We start from the raw sequence: 14,873 nt of genomic DNA, 5'->3' as shown, positions 1-14,873 counted from the left end.
TTTAATAAGCGTTAAAAAGGCAATCTCTAACTTTTAAAAGTCTCTTTTTAATTTAATCGTCCTTGGTTAGTTTGCTGCCAAAACAAACAAAACCATTAAAATACGTTTTCAATATGTATCCGCAGTGTTATTTGATGGTGTTTTAAATGAGCATTGTGTTGGGAAAATATTGATTTGATGAGCTTTAAAAATGGAAAAGCTAAAATCATTAAGCTATTTAGGGGGGGGGAATTTTTTTTTTCTCTAAAAAGGAATTAAGTCCCAACCCCAATCTCTTGCCAGAAGACAGGCTGGACCCAGGACAGAGAAATTGCTGCATTTGAGCATATGTATGATGTTTAGGTTAATAATCAAGGCAGTTAAGGTGAGAGATGAAACACTAGACGCTTCCCGTGTGTCAAAATACCATCGCTCTAAAAGCTCAGCAATATTTGGTTCTTTCATTTATAATCCAATCCTAGCATTCTGAGTAAAGATGTACGAGGATCTTTACATTTGCTTTACCTAAATTATTTCATCTTGGTAGCCTGGATTGGAGCGGAGACATTTCTTCTGAGCACTGTGTAGCTTTCACATTTTATGTGCATTTCATCAGACAAATGTCAAATTTGCTAATAACAAGAAAATCTCCTCATTTTTAATCATGCCACTCCTGTTGCATGGGTAGGGGTGAGAGGGGGTGGGGAGGAGGGAGTGAATATAAAAGCATTGAGCAGTCTGACTAAAGAGCAGAAGGAGAAAACGCTTCTTTGGGTTTTAAAATGACACATGCTTGGTTATCTCCATGTCTGCATCAGTGCATCATCAAATTCAGAAATTCAGGAGTTAATAGAAACTTGGTTCTATTAGGGATGCTTTTGCCAGCCCAGGTTTGAAGCAGCATAATTATGCTCAACTGCTGTTGTTTGGAAAGGGCAAACAGCATCTTAGGCACAGAACAATGAAATTACAGCTGAGATTTAGGTTAGCAAAAGACGTCTTCTCTAGGCTTTTATGATTCATTATTTCCCATTAAATACAGTATTAGAAGTGTACACTAGATAGCTCATGGTTGCTGCTCTCGGAGCACATTATCTATATTACGCAGGTCTGGGGAGCAGAATTAGAAAACTTTGGGGGAATGAGCAATATGTGTTTGCTGATAGAAGTACCATATGGCTCATCTTCTTCAATTGCTTTCATTGCGACTCTGATGCCGGAGAAATTAAAGTTTTATTTGATGTGGCACAGCTTAATGAACTGTCTTCTGTTAGGAAAATTGAATATGTTTCCTGTTATTTGAGCACAGAGCCTCCATGGTTTGGTTGATGAGGGATGCATTATGTATTGTTTATTTAGCATTTGGAAAACAAAAGCAAGATATTGAAGGTAAAATTGATTACTGCTGGATTGCATTATATAATCAAGTTTTCTCCCTTTAAATTTCCCTTTACAATCCTTTGGTAATGTTTTAATATGAGATTGTTCCAGGTTTTTGTCTTTTCAAAGTACACAGAGCTTGGTTTTTTTTATCGAGATACCTTTATCTGTAAACAAGCCTCACGAAATGCTAAACCTAGTATTGCTATATTTATAAAGTTCGAAGAATGATATTTGGGAGAGTTGAAAATAATTCAATTTGTGTGTCTCTAATGGCAAAACTTCCAAGTGAGCCCCCAATCGACTTTGAGAGAATCTAACATTTGCTAGCTGAAAGGGGAATGTCATTTTCTTTTGTTTGAAATAGACCACTTAAGAACATGCCTTACGAGAAGGAAGGAATTTTTGATATTAGGAAATACAAACCTCAAAATATCAAATTTTAGATTTTTGAGTTCGTTGTCAGTGAATGAAAAGCTGGACTCAACCTGTGAATTAAAAAAAAAAAAGAAGTGTATATTCCATGAATTTAATTTTTTACTGAATAAATATGTTTAAAGAAAACATATAACCAAAAATATACTTACATGATGAGAAAACTGGGATGTCATCCATGTGAATGTTCTCTACTCCCTGAAGAATCTGCAAAGAGATACATTGAGCATTTTGTTCAATTTCCCCCTTTTTGTTCTGGATCTGATCATGTTTTAGACATATAAAATGTGAATGATCTCTAAAAAGACTGTAAGATCATCTAATCGCTGTGTCTCTTTCATTTTTCAGTGAGAAATATTCCTCTCATGGGCTGATGACTCAGACACACAGATCTGCAACAAGCAACTAGGATAAAAAATAGTTAAAATGAATCAACATTTATCTGGAATATACAGTCTTGACCTAAAAAAAAGTCATCTGTCTTCCATGTCCTGTGATGTTTTGAGGATTCTGGCAAATATGTCAGTTAAACAAACTTCTCTCATAATCTAAATACTGTCTGTTCGAGAGAGGCTTCCAATGTTTATAGCCCATAAGTAAAGGAAAAAAAAAAAAAAAAAAAAAAAAACCCTGGTATTTAACCAAGAATAGTGCTCTTGAAAATGTCTCTGAACAAAGTGTTTAAGCAAAACTTTGGCTCTAGATATTTTCAATTCCTTATTCGTCTCCTGATTCTTTTTTTAATGAGGTATTTTGGTACGCCATCATTTCACCCTTTTTCTTGAAATTAACGAATTCATTTCAAAAAATTAACGCCTGACTAGTGACCTGGTCATACAAACTTCCTTAAGAAACAGTTGAGAAGAAAACATCACATTTTTATGAACCCCATCTCCTGCCAGCGGCCTCGGAGGAGGAAGACCATTATGCATTGTTATCAGCGTGGTGTAATTTGACTGTTGACAAAGTATCCGTGGCAGTGAGAATGAGCGCAGTTAGAAGTGTGGCGGATTGTAATCAAGAAGATGCTTAGCTGTGCAACACTGCATCTTGAGCAGATTTGAATCAACATTGCCTTAAGGGGACACACACACACACATACCAAAAGGAAAAAAAATCCATTAATTTTTAGAGGGAAAATTAGAGTGGCACTTAATGAAGTAAAATTTGACATGCGTTAATTGCTCTGCAGCTCCCCTAATTAGAGATTTTCAAATTCTTTTATTGCTGTCACTGTGATGGCACATTGTCTTGCCGGACAAATAGTGAAATTGTACATTCATTTGATCAGGAAGTTTTACGGAGGAAGATTGGACTGTATCCTCGAGCCCACTTCCAAACTGTGGACAGTTGGAGAGCAAAGAGGGGTTCTCAGCTTTACCTTCAGCACAGATAAAAATAGGCTTATTAAAATAGTTTCAGTATGAGACTTAATGTAAAGGAAGCAGGTGCTGATGCGATTTCCTTAAACAGATGGAAATGTTCCTCTGGTACTCATGCCTCTGTTTCCGATGAAAGATTTCAGGTGGAAGAAAAAGCTAGCGAGATGCTACATTATATACACATTCTTATATTTCTACTTATGTTCTTCAGAAATCAGAGACAGGAGGATTTTGAAAGGCTGTGTCATGTTTTTCCCAGGTCTGAAGTCTAAGGCAAACAGTACTTTTGATCCCCTTCTTAATCTTAAAGTAATTATACTGCTGTTTGGCCCTCAGCATGGCACCAAATATGATACCATAATAATTTTGGTTTCCCTTTTTCAACCCCTCTTGTCTAGCCCTTGAACCCCTCTTAATTCATTAACATATTGAATTTTTTCAATTTTCCATTTTCTTGCAATAACAATATTAATGCCAGGGTGAAAGCTTGATTGGAGCTAAATTACTTGTTACCTGCTGGCGTTTATTTATATGGCATGGAATTATAAAGCTTTGCTATTGTCACGCCTTGGGCGAATTGTTTATGACACCAGTAATAGGAGTAATTGTTATTGTTGAAATTACCTGTCAGCTACCCATAGCAGTGGCCCTTGTCCCACTGACAAATAGTGACAAGGGAGAGGTATCCTCCATGCGTCCCCCTGATGGCTTCTCCTCTGATAATAAGAAGTGCAGGGCCTCTGATAATTTGCCTGTCACTGTTGAGTGCAGCTCAGAGAGAGTTGGCCAAATTGTTGTCATTCACTTTGACAAAGACAGCAAAATGCTCCCGTGCAGGGGGAGGATTATCAAAATAAATGAAATCGCTTACACCCCCTTTGTTTGTTTGGCTCAAGAATTGCCTGGCTTTGTATGAGGTTCTGAAATTAGGGTCCATTTCTTCTGGGTATCGTGCTGTTCATACTAAGATGAGGATCCCAGGCAAGAGAGGCATTTTCTAAGACTCACTGTTTTGCAATTTACATAGGTTATGAAAAAATTATATTCAGGTATAAAGAGAGTCAATAAAATTGTAACAAGAAGTCTAAACATGTGGTTGAATACCTTAGTTTAAAGCATGTGTAAAATTCACACCTTTTTCTCTCCTGCCTTCCTTCTATCCCTCTTTTTTTCTTTTTTGACCCACGCCGGCATTCAAATTCAGTAGGTGTTCAAAAGCACATATTTCCCGGTTGCGATCAAGTTTTCTTTAAAAGTGTGGAAATCTGCATCTCTGACTCTTAAAGCCTTAAAAGATTACCCAGTCAAATTTAGGATTATTATTTCAAATGGCTGTTTCCTTTCCATAAATTATCTTTTATTTATATAATATCTTCACGTGTAAAGAGAGAAATGAAACGTAGTTCCAGGTACGCAGCATCAATTTTCACAGGCTAACGGAGGAAGCAAAATGACTCTGTTATTGCCAGAGTTCAAATATAAATATTTGCATTTTAAAACCCCTTGGTTGCAGCCTGTGAACCTGTCACAGAAGAGAGAAGGGGACAGGAGAGTGAGGGATGGTGTCCGGGGGTCTCCCCATCTGAAAGAAATGGGCTTTAAAGTAATCAAACCTCTGCTCTTGTAAAAGCCAAAATCATTCTCACCATTTCACCAAAGGCATCATTTTACGCTAGGAAGATTCTTATTTTTAAGGGGCCTGTGAGGTTACTGCTCGTAGGTCTTCTTGACAAATCCTTGCCATTATGAGAAGTTGCAAAGAAAAGAAAAAAGAACTAGGATAAATGTAAAAATATTGGCTCCTTATAGGGTAGTAATCAGCTGTTTATTGGTCTCTACCAGACACGTAATGACCAAGCCCAGTGTTAAGTGCCAGCAACATGGCCCTGGGCCCTTCCCTCCTAACACTGGCCATTATCTGATTAAAGAACCTCCAAAGAAGTCACTATTGCATAATTTTATGGGTTTTAACAGTGCAGGTTGGCTGGCAGGAAAACTACCTAGGAGGGTTGATAAAGCAATAGTGAAATGATTTTATTTACTCCACTTATACCTTGCTCTCTGAAAGTGTCTCTGAGTATCTCACACGCTGGTGGTGGCAGAAGACACCTAAAATTGGTTCAAATAGGAATTGTGTGAGAGGTAGGGGAGGCACGGGGGTGGGGGGACAAGAAAAGTAAAATTATCTATCTCTTAAAGCTTTTCATGAGCTGCACAATTTGAAGTAATTAACAACATCGTTACAGGCATCTAGACCTTGTCTTTGGTGTTTGGTATTTCCAGCAGGTAAGTTTCTAGCAGTGCTAAAATCATACATGCGATAATATGATGATGGGAATAAAGTGTTTCTAATTCTTAAAAATAGTGTAGTTTCTAAAGGCAACCACTCGCTGGTTAACGAGTGTTGAATGCCCCTGATTAACAAGTGGAAGGCAGCGACATAATTAAGAGGTTATCTGTAGTCATAAAAATGCTCAAACCTGTCTTAGAATGTGATCCCTTTAACAGATAATTTTTAAGAATGTAGCATGTCCTCGTTTTCTCTGTCGAGACACACGTTAGTGATCCCAGGAGGGAAAATAAACATACGTTTTTAAATGAAGATATTTTAAATGTACCCCATATTTCAGTGTGTGGCTGTAACTTGGTCTTTTTTATGTTCTTCCTATAAAACCTAAATTAAGCCTCTTAGGAGTGGTTTTGCTGTAGGTTTCATCTAAAAACACAATACATTTGAAATGATTCCAGTACTTGAGCGCACTTTAACATGTAATCACTAATGTGCATTCTCTCCCCTCCTCTTCCAAGCGTCAGCTCTTCTAAAGGGATGAGACTTCTTTAAAATTTAGCTTCATTTGAAATAGAAACTTTTAACAAATAGTAATTGCTCCTGTAGCTCTATTGATGAAATGACTAGCAGCAAATCTTTTCTCCTCTCTCTCTCTCTCTCCTGTAACATTTTGAAACACCCATCAGTGTCAAATGAAACTGCACACATCTCCTTTGCTGCTCTAAATAAGGCTCAGCAATGTTAAGAAAAATGTCAGAAAAAGCTCAGTGGATTAAAGTAACATTCTGCACCATGTCACCGAGAATGGCAGGGCAGACTGGTCTGCATAATTCTGAAAGATATTTTGTGTAAAATGCTTCCTCTATAAACGAAATGAAATTTTATTTGGAAAGATTTAAGATTGTATTTGATCACCTACAACATTCAGTTCTTTTTCTAAATCTCATTATTCCTTAATATGCCTTTGGTGTGTATTTTTAAAATTAGAACAATAATACACTCTTTGTAGAATGTTTCTCCACCCATGTGCAGCGTTAAAATACATTGTGAACTCGTCAATGCATTTTTCTTTTCTTTCTAAAATTCCTAGGATGTTCATTCAGTGAAAGCAGTAAAAACTCTGGCTCTTACACATGTAAATTCATTAAACTAATCAGTCCTTTTTCCCCCCCTAAATAAAATTTGTATATGACTTTGGAGATTTTCAGCACAGTTCATTTAGTGATATCAAAAAAACATAAAGCATTTACATTTCATTCATGTATTGAAAATAAATGAATCGTTTGAGGATTTTAGTTTGTTTTATTCTATTTTTCTAACGAATACTCAATTATTGAAAAAAACGAGTACAATGGTAGTAAAACATCCCACAGTATCATAAGTATGTAATTAAAGCTTAGCAGTTAGAAAAGAAAACATCTTACAAATTCAATACTAGATACCAATAGACATGACAGGATTAGTTTCACAAAAACAAGGTAAATCTCCACCGATTTTAAACAAACTTTTTCAAAACAGGTTAAAAATGAATTTAGACAAATTTGTCTCTTAACCTTTAAAGATTTCCTGCCTGTTTTTGTATGTCCTTTATTACATTAATTTTTTATTTAAATTACACCATTAACTGGATATGAATTTATCAAGAATACATGTATTGATTTATAAAACAGTACCATTAATTATTATAATAGCTAGATGTAGCTGATATTACAAAGCCATTTAAAGGTTTTTAATATAACTCGGACATACATAGATAGATAGGCATTATGGACACGACTACAATTCAAACTGGCTACCAGCAGTTAATGAAATCCTTGATTTATATTCTAGTTTAGAGATTGATTATATTGTTGCTTTGTAAAACTATTTATATTATGCCATTTTTCAAAGGATGTCTCAATAAAAAAGCTAAATAAAATATTCAGTCAATTCCCAAAGCAGATTTTGTTTTCTATATTTTAAATGCTAGTGAAAATAATTGATTGTGTGTGTTCCAAGCTTTGTCATTTCCATTCCAGAGGTGGCTTTCCTGATGGGAGACTCGTTTGCAATGCACACTTTCACACACTCTTGGATCCTTGCAGAAACAAACCCCTTCTCTTTATTTCATTAGCCGCCCCCCCCAAACAACAAACCCATGTATATTTCACAAAACCCATGCATCAGGACACATAAGTCTTTTTGGCATCTTTTATGTTATGCATTTTTTTTTTTTCTTAAGGTTGTGGAAAACTGGGACTTACCCCAAAGCCGCAAAACAGGCAATCACGAAGGAGTATTTGGGTAAGAATGCAATCTGAAGAGAGAAAAAAAAAAAAATGAGGAAGAATATAAGCAAATAACAGTTACACTTTCAAATTGCTTTTCAAATGTTAATTAGCCAACGAATAGGTTGAAAGTTAAATTCTTTTCACATTGTACTTGGTTTGGGTCTCCTAGTCTCTTTATTTATATCACTTTTCCTTGCCTGGCAACATATGTTACCGATTTATTATAGTATTTTTACTGTTAGCAGACAAATCTAAAAGCTAGCTGAGAAGGCTAGCTTCATCTGATGACTTTAACAACAACTGCAGGGCATCCTTGAGGGTGAGCCAATAGGCTCTTTTGAAGCTATAATACTATTAACCATTTTGATGCTGAAATATTTCTTACAGCTAAAGTTGGTTCTGTCTTTGTAGGCACTCTGGGTTTTACAGACACAAAAGGTAAATGTAAATGATTTGTTTTGCAAATATTTCAATAGCCTTCTAGGCACTTTCCTCCATGTGTCTTAAGTGCCCTAAAAGCCGTATGAATGCTGTGGCTTCTTTATTTCCCCCTTTCTTTTACAGGACACTGAAATCTGGGCACAAAGTGATAAGTAAACAGCTATCAAGCATCAAGTTAAATTGTCACTTCACCCTCCCCCATGCCATTAATTTTCTGCTATGCTATTAAAAGAAACAAACATTCTTTGGAGTTTCAATGATCGCATCTTTCTGACATATGTACAGCCCAGAAAAGTAAACTTCAAATGAGATTCTTTTTTGGCTAAAAACCTGCAATTCCTTTCCAAATTAGAGATGTCATATATTATGGTTATTTTAATGGATATGTAATAGTAGCCAAAAATTTATGCCTTTTAATACGCATACAAGAAAACGTCTGTTTCAGAGCTGTATTTGTTGACTAAAAGTATTCACTTTAAAGTTGCCAAATAATAAACTTCCGTTTTTGATCATCTGTAATTTACTTCACTCCAAATTGTCTAGTCATTTTAACTTAAAATTTTTATAAACGATCTCCTTTTCCACTCAAATATCTCATGCGGAGTTCACTTACAATTTCAGGTAATTACATTTTATAGAAATTCTCTTGCACATGCATGACTTGAAAATTTTGAAATTAAATCTTAAATATTGGAAGCCAGCATTTCTTATCTGCAAGATCTGGCTCAGTAACTAAAATTTCACATCATCTTGATATTAGAATTCAACCAATAAAACTGAGATATGCATGGCAGTAGTTAGGGGTCTGGCTGTGAAAAAGTGAATTTTGCGGTCCTGGAATGCTCTCTGTACCCCTGGGATCCAGAAAGCGCTAAGACATACTGTCTGTATAAACATATCTAGTATAAGAGGTTCTGTCTGCAAATCGTAGCAATGACTCTGCTCTCCAACATATTTAAGAATACACAATCATACCTGGTTTTAAGACAAAACTGCAAAATTGCCTTCAGAACAAGTGGTGAAATAACCACCATCTATCTAACCATTCACCTGATTCTAATATTTTTACTGAATAAAAATATTTTTATTTATTCATCCCTTGTACTTCGATATACGTTCCAAATTTTATTTTAGTATTAACTATAATGACCCCATCAAAATGAGAAGAAAAATTTATATTTTTACATATATAGTTATACAGTTTCATCCTAGTCTAATTTAGGATAATGTCTACGTGGGCTTATTATTTATATCTATTATCAGATATTTACTGTATTTATTTCTTTGTCCCCAAGAGGCATCTTATGGTGACGGTGGGTAATTTTAGGTCAGAAGCAATTATGATCAAAAGGATTTCAGCTTCAGAGAATGAGGCTAACTTTCCAAAGGCATAAACGCACAGCAACTCCAAAAAATGACCATATATGTCATTGGAGTTATGAATACCCAGGCAACTCACTTGCTAGTCCTGTCATTCCATGAATAAACCATCCCATAAATGTGCCTATTAGGACACATTTGTTTTTAAATATTAATTTTCTTAGAAGAATGAAGGGAGACAATGCTGTTGGTGGCCCTAGAGTTTTTCTTCTTCTAAAAAAATTATATTCTTGAACCAAAACTGAATCTCCAGCAGAGTTTTATCCCCGTATTTGGAAGCATACCAGCTGTGTACATGGGGCTCCAGGCCCCATGTTGTTTGTTGCTGAACTTGACGCTCTTCTAGACAAGGCCCTCTACTCTGTGACACAGTGCCTTGACAGATGGGATGGGATGGACTGTCCCTTAGTCTGTCCCCATCCACCCATACCTACCACATTCTTTCACTCTCGTCCACCCCAAAGCAGGTGCCTTTGAAAGGCCTGAATGTAAGCTACAGTTTCCTCTGGTCTCCCAGCTCAGGTTCTGTCATTACCTTTCTCTAATATATCTAAGCAGCCCCTTCCAGCGACTGGTCCGAGCCTAAGCTGGGATCTCCCCTTTCCTGTTGTTCCCTCACCTCTACCCCGACCTCCAAGGGCCACCCCCCTGCTTTCTGTTTTGTCCATCACCTCAGTTTCTTTTCCCCTGTTTCTGACCTGCACTTTTTCTGGATCAGACGCAGGCAGGTTGAGAGGTAATGAGAACCAGATGGACAGAGTGCAGAAATTGCCCAAATGGGTATGAGAATGTGGGAGCTGTCAGGCATGGAGTGAAGCTGGAATTTTTCAGCAATAAAATGGGATTTATCGCCACTCTACCACAGTCATTGCCGACAACCGTTTACCTTGACAGAAACCCCATTCCAATAGGCCACGCCGATGCAGATTCTTTTTTCCAAAGAGTGATGATTGGTATTTGTTCTAAGGCTCAAATGGCCTGCACTAAAGGTGAAGCATTAGGCCAAAGTCCTGTATTCCCCACTGAGGCAAATGAACCTGCTAAAATAAGTTCCTTCCACAATGGCTGTGTAATTGAAACCAGAAAGTGAGAGAATTTGATAAATTGCTTGACCCTGAAGGAATGTTAAGGTCATAAATTTTCATTGCATTTTTTCCTCTCTCTTTTTTTTATTTTTATATATTGATTATATTTAGTATTTGCTTCGAAATTCAACAAGCTTACAGATCATCGGTTGTGGCCCCAGGGGAGAGCACAGTAAATCATCAATTAAGAGGGTAGGGGATAGTCTCCCCTCATCTTCCAAAGGGGAATGGCAGCTCCTCAGTATTCCAAGGACAGTCATGGAGGTGTCTTCCATCTCAGAATTATTCCAACTTAGCACGCAATTTGTCCTGGCACGGACAAAGTAAAATCCACAGGAAAGATTTTTCTCAGAAGGGTGCTGCTACACTTCTATCATTTAAGAATGATGAACTGTTAAGATGCTGGCAATACATTTGCAGCCATCACACCCACATACCTTTTTCCCTCCTGTAACCTAAAAATAAGAACAATTGGATTTTAGCGAAAAACCATGATCCTCTTTTTTTAGAGGATCACGTGGGAGTGTGCCTGTGTGCGTGTGCGTGGAAGCATCATGCTTCTGAGCGCTGGTTTTGGCAAAGTCCACTTGAGATTTTTCAAACTTACTTTTGTTAAAATCTGGATGATCTTAATGTGGAAATAAAACATAGGTCATAAAAACAGTCCAAGCCACATGTTACAGAATATAAAATGGACTGAAATACTGAAGTCATCGCATAGCAGCAAATTTCTACACATCTTGCTTGAAGGTTTTACTTGTTTTTCTAAAAAGTGAATGAATGAAGCTTGCCAGCATTTTAATTTAGCTGTATTTTCTACCGATTGTTCATAGTGATACGATATGAAGATATATACTCTCTCAACCTGAAGCACATTAAATAATTTATTGATAGCCAAAACTTCTCGTCCTTGAAATTTTTAAAGAACAATCTATCTCCTGGGTATTTATGTGCTTGGCTTGTTCTCCTTTTAAATAAGTAAAATCAGAAGTATTTGATCACGAATGTATACATTTTATGTTCAGAATTTTCAGGATTCAGGAGATCCCAAATGGGATACAGGGCAGAATTTTTGACTGACGATTGGGACAATTTCCCTAATTTAGGAAAGATTGGTTCATGCTGTTTTATTTTCAATTATTAATTATCAGTTTATTGGTTGAAACCAATACTAGCTCTAGGATGTATAAGAATTAAATAACCACATGCATTTTTTTTCAAAACCACCTAAACTGTATAAGTAAAAGATAATTTATGCTTCATTCTATAAAGTATTATCAGTAGGGGTGAGGCTAAATAATATCTAGTCCCATATCCTACTTTCTTTTGTTCAAATGTAATATCACCAACGTATATTGAGTACATATTTCTATGTCAAAAAAAATTTTTTTTGTCAAATAAGGAAAGAAAGAAATTCCAAATCCTTCTTATTCAAAAAGACAAAGGTCAGAGAATTTGTGAGTGATATAAAATAGTAAGTAGTACAAGAGCTGTTGAAAAATCTTGGAAACTGCCACCAAAGTACAGGGGAAGGTGAGAATTTTCATGTTATTGCTTAGATGTGTATAAATATTCTAATAAGAATTCAGCAACAATATGTTTTCATCTTATAGCAGGGGGACCATGATGTACATATGATCTACTTTTAATCTTGTGGCTTTGTCAGTGTTAAAAATGGAACTTAGGAGGGAGACACAAGAAAGAGGAGATACGGGGATATATGTATATGTATAGCTGATTCACTTTTTTATAAAGTAGAAACTAACACACCATTGTAAAGCAATTATACTCCTATAAAGATGTTAAAAAGAAAAAAAAGGAACTTCTTCCGCACTTAAAAATTTTGTCACAAGGCTGTTTCAAATAAATAAATATATGTACACATATACATATATATAAGCATAAATAAAATATGAACAGAAAATGGCTTCAATCACTAATATTTTTGCGAACTAATGTTCAGCTGATGCAACTCAATTTTATTTTGCATCACATTAGTGTCATAATGGTAACGACTAGCCTTTATTCACTAACAGTTTGAGTCAGCACTTTGAGACATTTTCAAATTAGGTCATACTGCACATTTGTGTCTGATACAAAGGTTGATTAAGAGAGCTGCACAGTTTTAAAGTGATGCGGTGTGAGTTGAATTAAGTTCTCTCTGATACTTACGGGAAATGTGAGCTACCATAACTAAGCAGAAATAATGTATGGGCTATAGGGGGGAGAATATATTTCCACAGAGAGCTTGAAGTCATACTCATTTACAATTTCACAAAGTCCTCTGTCTGTTATGGAAGAATTCTATCATGGGGTCTAGAAAAAAGCAATGAATTACAATAAGGACACTGGAGGCCTGGTCCCCAGACCTGTTTCAGTGAAAGTCAGTTTTTGCCTTTATGTCCCTTTTGATCGTCTCAATAAAGACCTTTTTTTTCTTCTAGACACTGTCTACTGTTTTTCTGAAGTCAGAATGATCCGGTGTCACAACCAAACCATTTACCCATAATACAACGATTCGGAGCCCAGGCTAAATTGCTCTATGCAAGCTAGACCTGGGGAAAATAAAAAAGTCTATTTAAAGTGATATTGTCATGGCAAATCCATAATCTCATCAAAAATCTGAAGAAATAGGATTTTCTTTAGTTGCCCAACACTTCAAATAAATTGTAAAAATGGCCCTACAAGGCAAAGTAACTTTTAATTGGGTTTAAGGAGAACAAAAATAAAAGCTGAAACTCTTTGATTGTTGGTTTGTCCAAAAGGGCAAAAATAGTCGTTATTATTAACACTGTACTCACTTCATGTTGCCCTCTCCATAGCATAAAAAAGCCACAGAAGATTTTCTGAATATATATATATTTTTTTATTGTGCCAGTGGCCTTAAAGAAACCTGGAGAGAAACCCAAACAGTGGATGGCACTAAACTGAAAGAAAGGCTCATTGGCTTGGCTAGCTTTGGTCCCAGGATGCAAAAGAAGTTACTATCATTCTCTTGCACGTACACTTCGCTTGCTTTGCAATAGCATCCTGAAACATAATGCAATCAAATCACATTTTATTTCCATAAGTCTGGGACAGCGTGCACTGCCTAGCCCCCTCCAGACCTGTTACCTCCAGTTTATTCTCAGTTTCTTTCCATCTGAGTTTTCATAGAAATTTGGACTGAACTTGTTTTCTTGGGCAAGACACCTAAGTAAAGTAAGAGGAAGGGTTCCACCCAAGAGAAGGTGTACATGTTGATTGTTTTAAAAATAAATGCGTTTAATTAGGAACATGAAGTTGTAACGGCCACAATCATTCTCAATGTTTATAAATGTGTTCATATTCCAGTTTCCTGAAGATTTTTGCAATGAAAGAAAAACAGCTATCAAATCTCAGAAGGACTATAAACAAGAACTGGAAGGAAAGAAGAAAGGAAGGGAGGGAGGGAGGGAGGGAGGGAGGGAGGGAGGAGGGAAGAAAGAGGAAGAGAGATTGGCTTCAGCCCCTTCCCTCAATCCCAGCAAAGGTCTGTTCATTAGCCACCTACCCCTCTTCACTGACTTCTGTCCTTCAGCTGTGAAAGATCACAGTCCATGAAAGTGATACATAAATTTGCTTCCTTCACCTTTGCTGATTTCTTGTTGCTTCTCATAACCAATATTTTTAATATTATAACTTGAATTTGAATAACCCCTTGTTCTTGCTAAACTCCAGAGGTTGCTCTGCCCAGCCCTGATGATTTATCACAAAAACAAGGCTCGTGAGTATCTTCAAGTGGAATTTCCTGTGACTCCGATTAAAACACAGATATTCCTGGATTCAGAGCCTGCCAATTAATACCCGAAGCGGTGGTGGCACTATGTCTCAAGCACGTACATTTTCATTTTCAACACACCCCTGGTGTGTGCAATCACTTAATTTACATTTTCAAAAGGTCACTTGTGGTGCTAGCTGGAATGAATTGTATATTTTACTTATTTTGCAGTAGGCTCATTTGCCCGGCCAGGGAGACACACTTTTCCCAGCCACTAGGATGACATAAATCTGAACCAGCCATCATATAACAACGAATAGGTAAAAGTAGTTTTGCTATTTTGTCAAGCAGCTACGAGAATACTTGAGTTTCTCCAACAGTTTAATTTAGCACATGAGAATAGCATCTAGTGAGCTATTTTTATTAATAGTGGGGTTTTTATTATTATTTTGCAGAATGGATACAGCAACATTACCAGAGTTCAATATGACT

The 14,873-nt window shown here is 36.5% G+C and overlaps 1 long non-coding RNA gene across 2 annotated transcripts in view; it reads right to left on the bottom strand.

Moving 5' to 3' along the window:
- LOC309834022 overlaps window positions 1–14,873 on the bottom strand; it is a 53,551-nt gene that overhangs the window by 12,072 nt on the left and 26,606 nt on the right. For both annotated transcript variants that reach the window (XR_014297832.1, XR_014297833.1), the window contains exons 2-4: window positions 7,710–7,762; window positions 1,947–2,001; window positions 1,786–1,847 (exon numbers count right to left, since the gene is read on the bottom strand). This is a non-coding gene — a long non-coding RNA (uncharacterized lncRNA). The remainder of the gene's footprint in view (window positions 1–1,785; window positions 1,848–1,946; window positions 2,002–7,709; window positions 7,763–14,873) is intronic.

This window comes from Grampus griseus (assembly GCF_964374135.1).
Source record: "Grampus griseus genome assembly, chromosome: 15".
NCBI lineage: Eukaryota > Metazoa > Chordata > Mammalia > Artiodactyla > Delphinidae > Grampus > Grampus griseus.
This window is presented reverse-complemented; position numbering and strand designations above follow the sequence as displayed.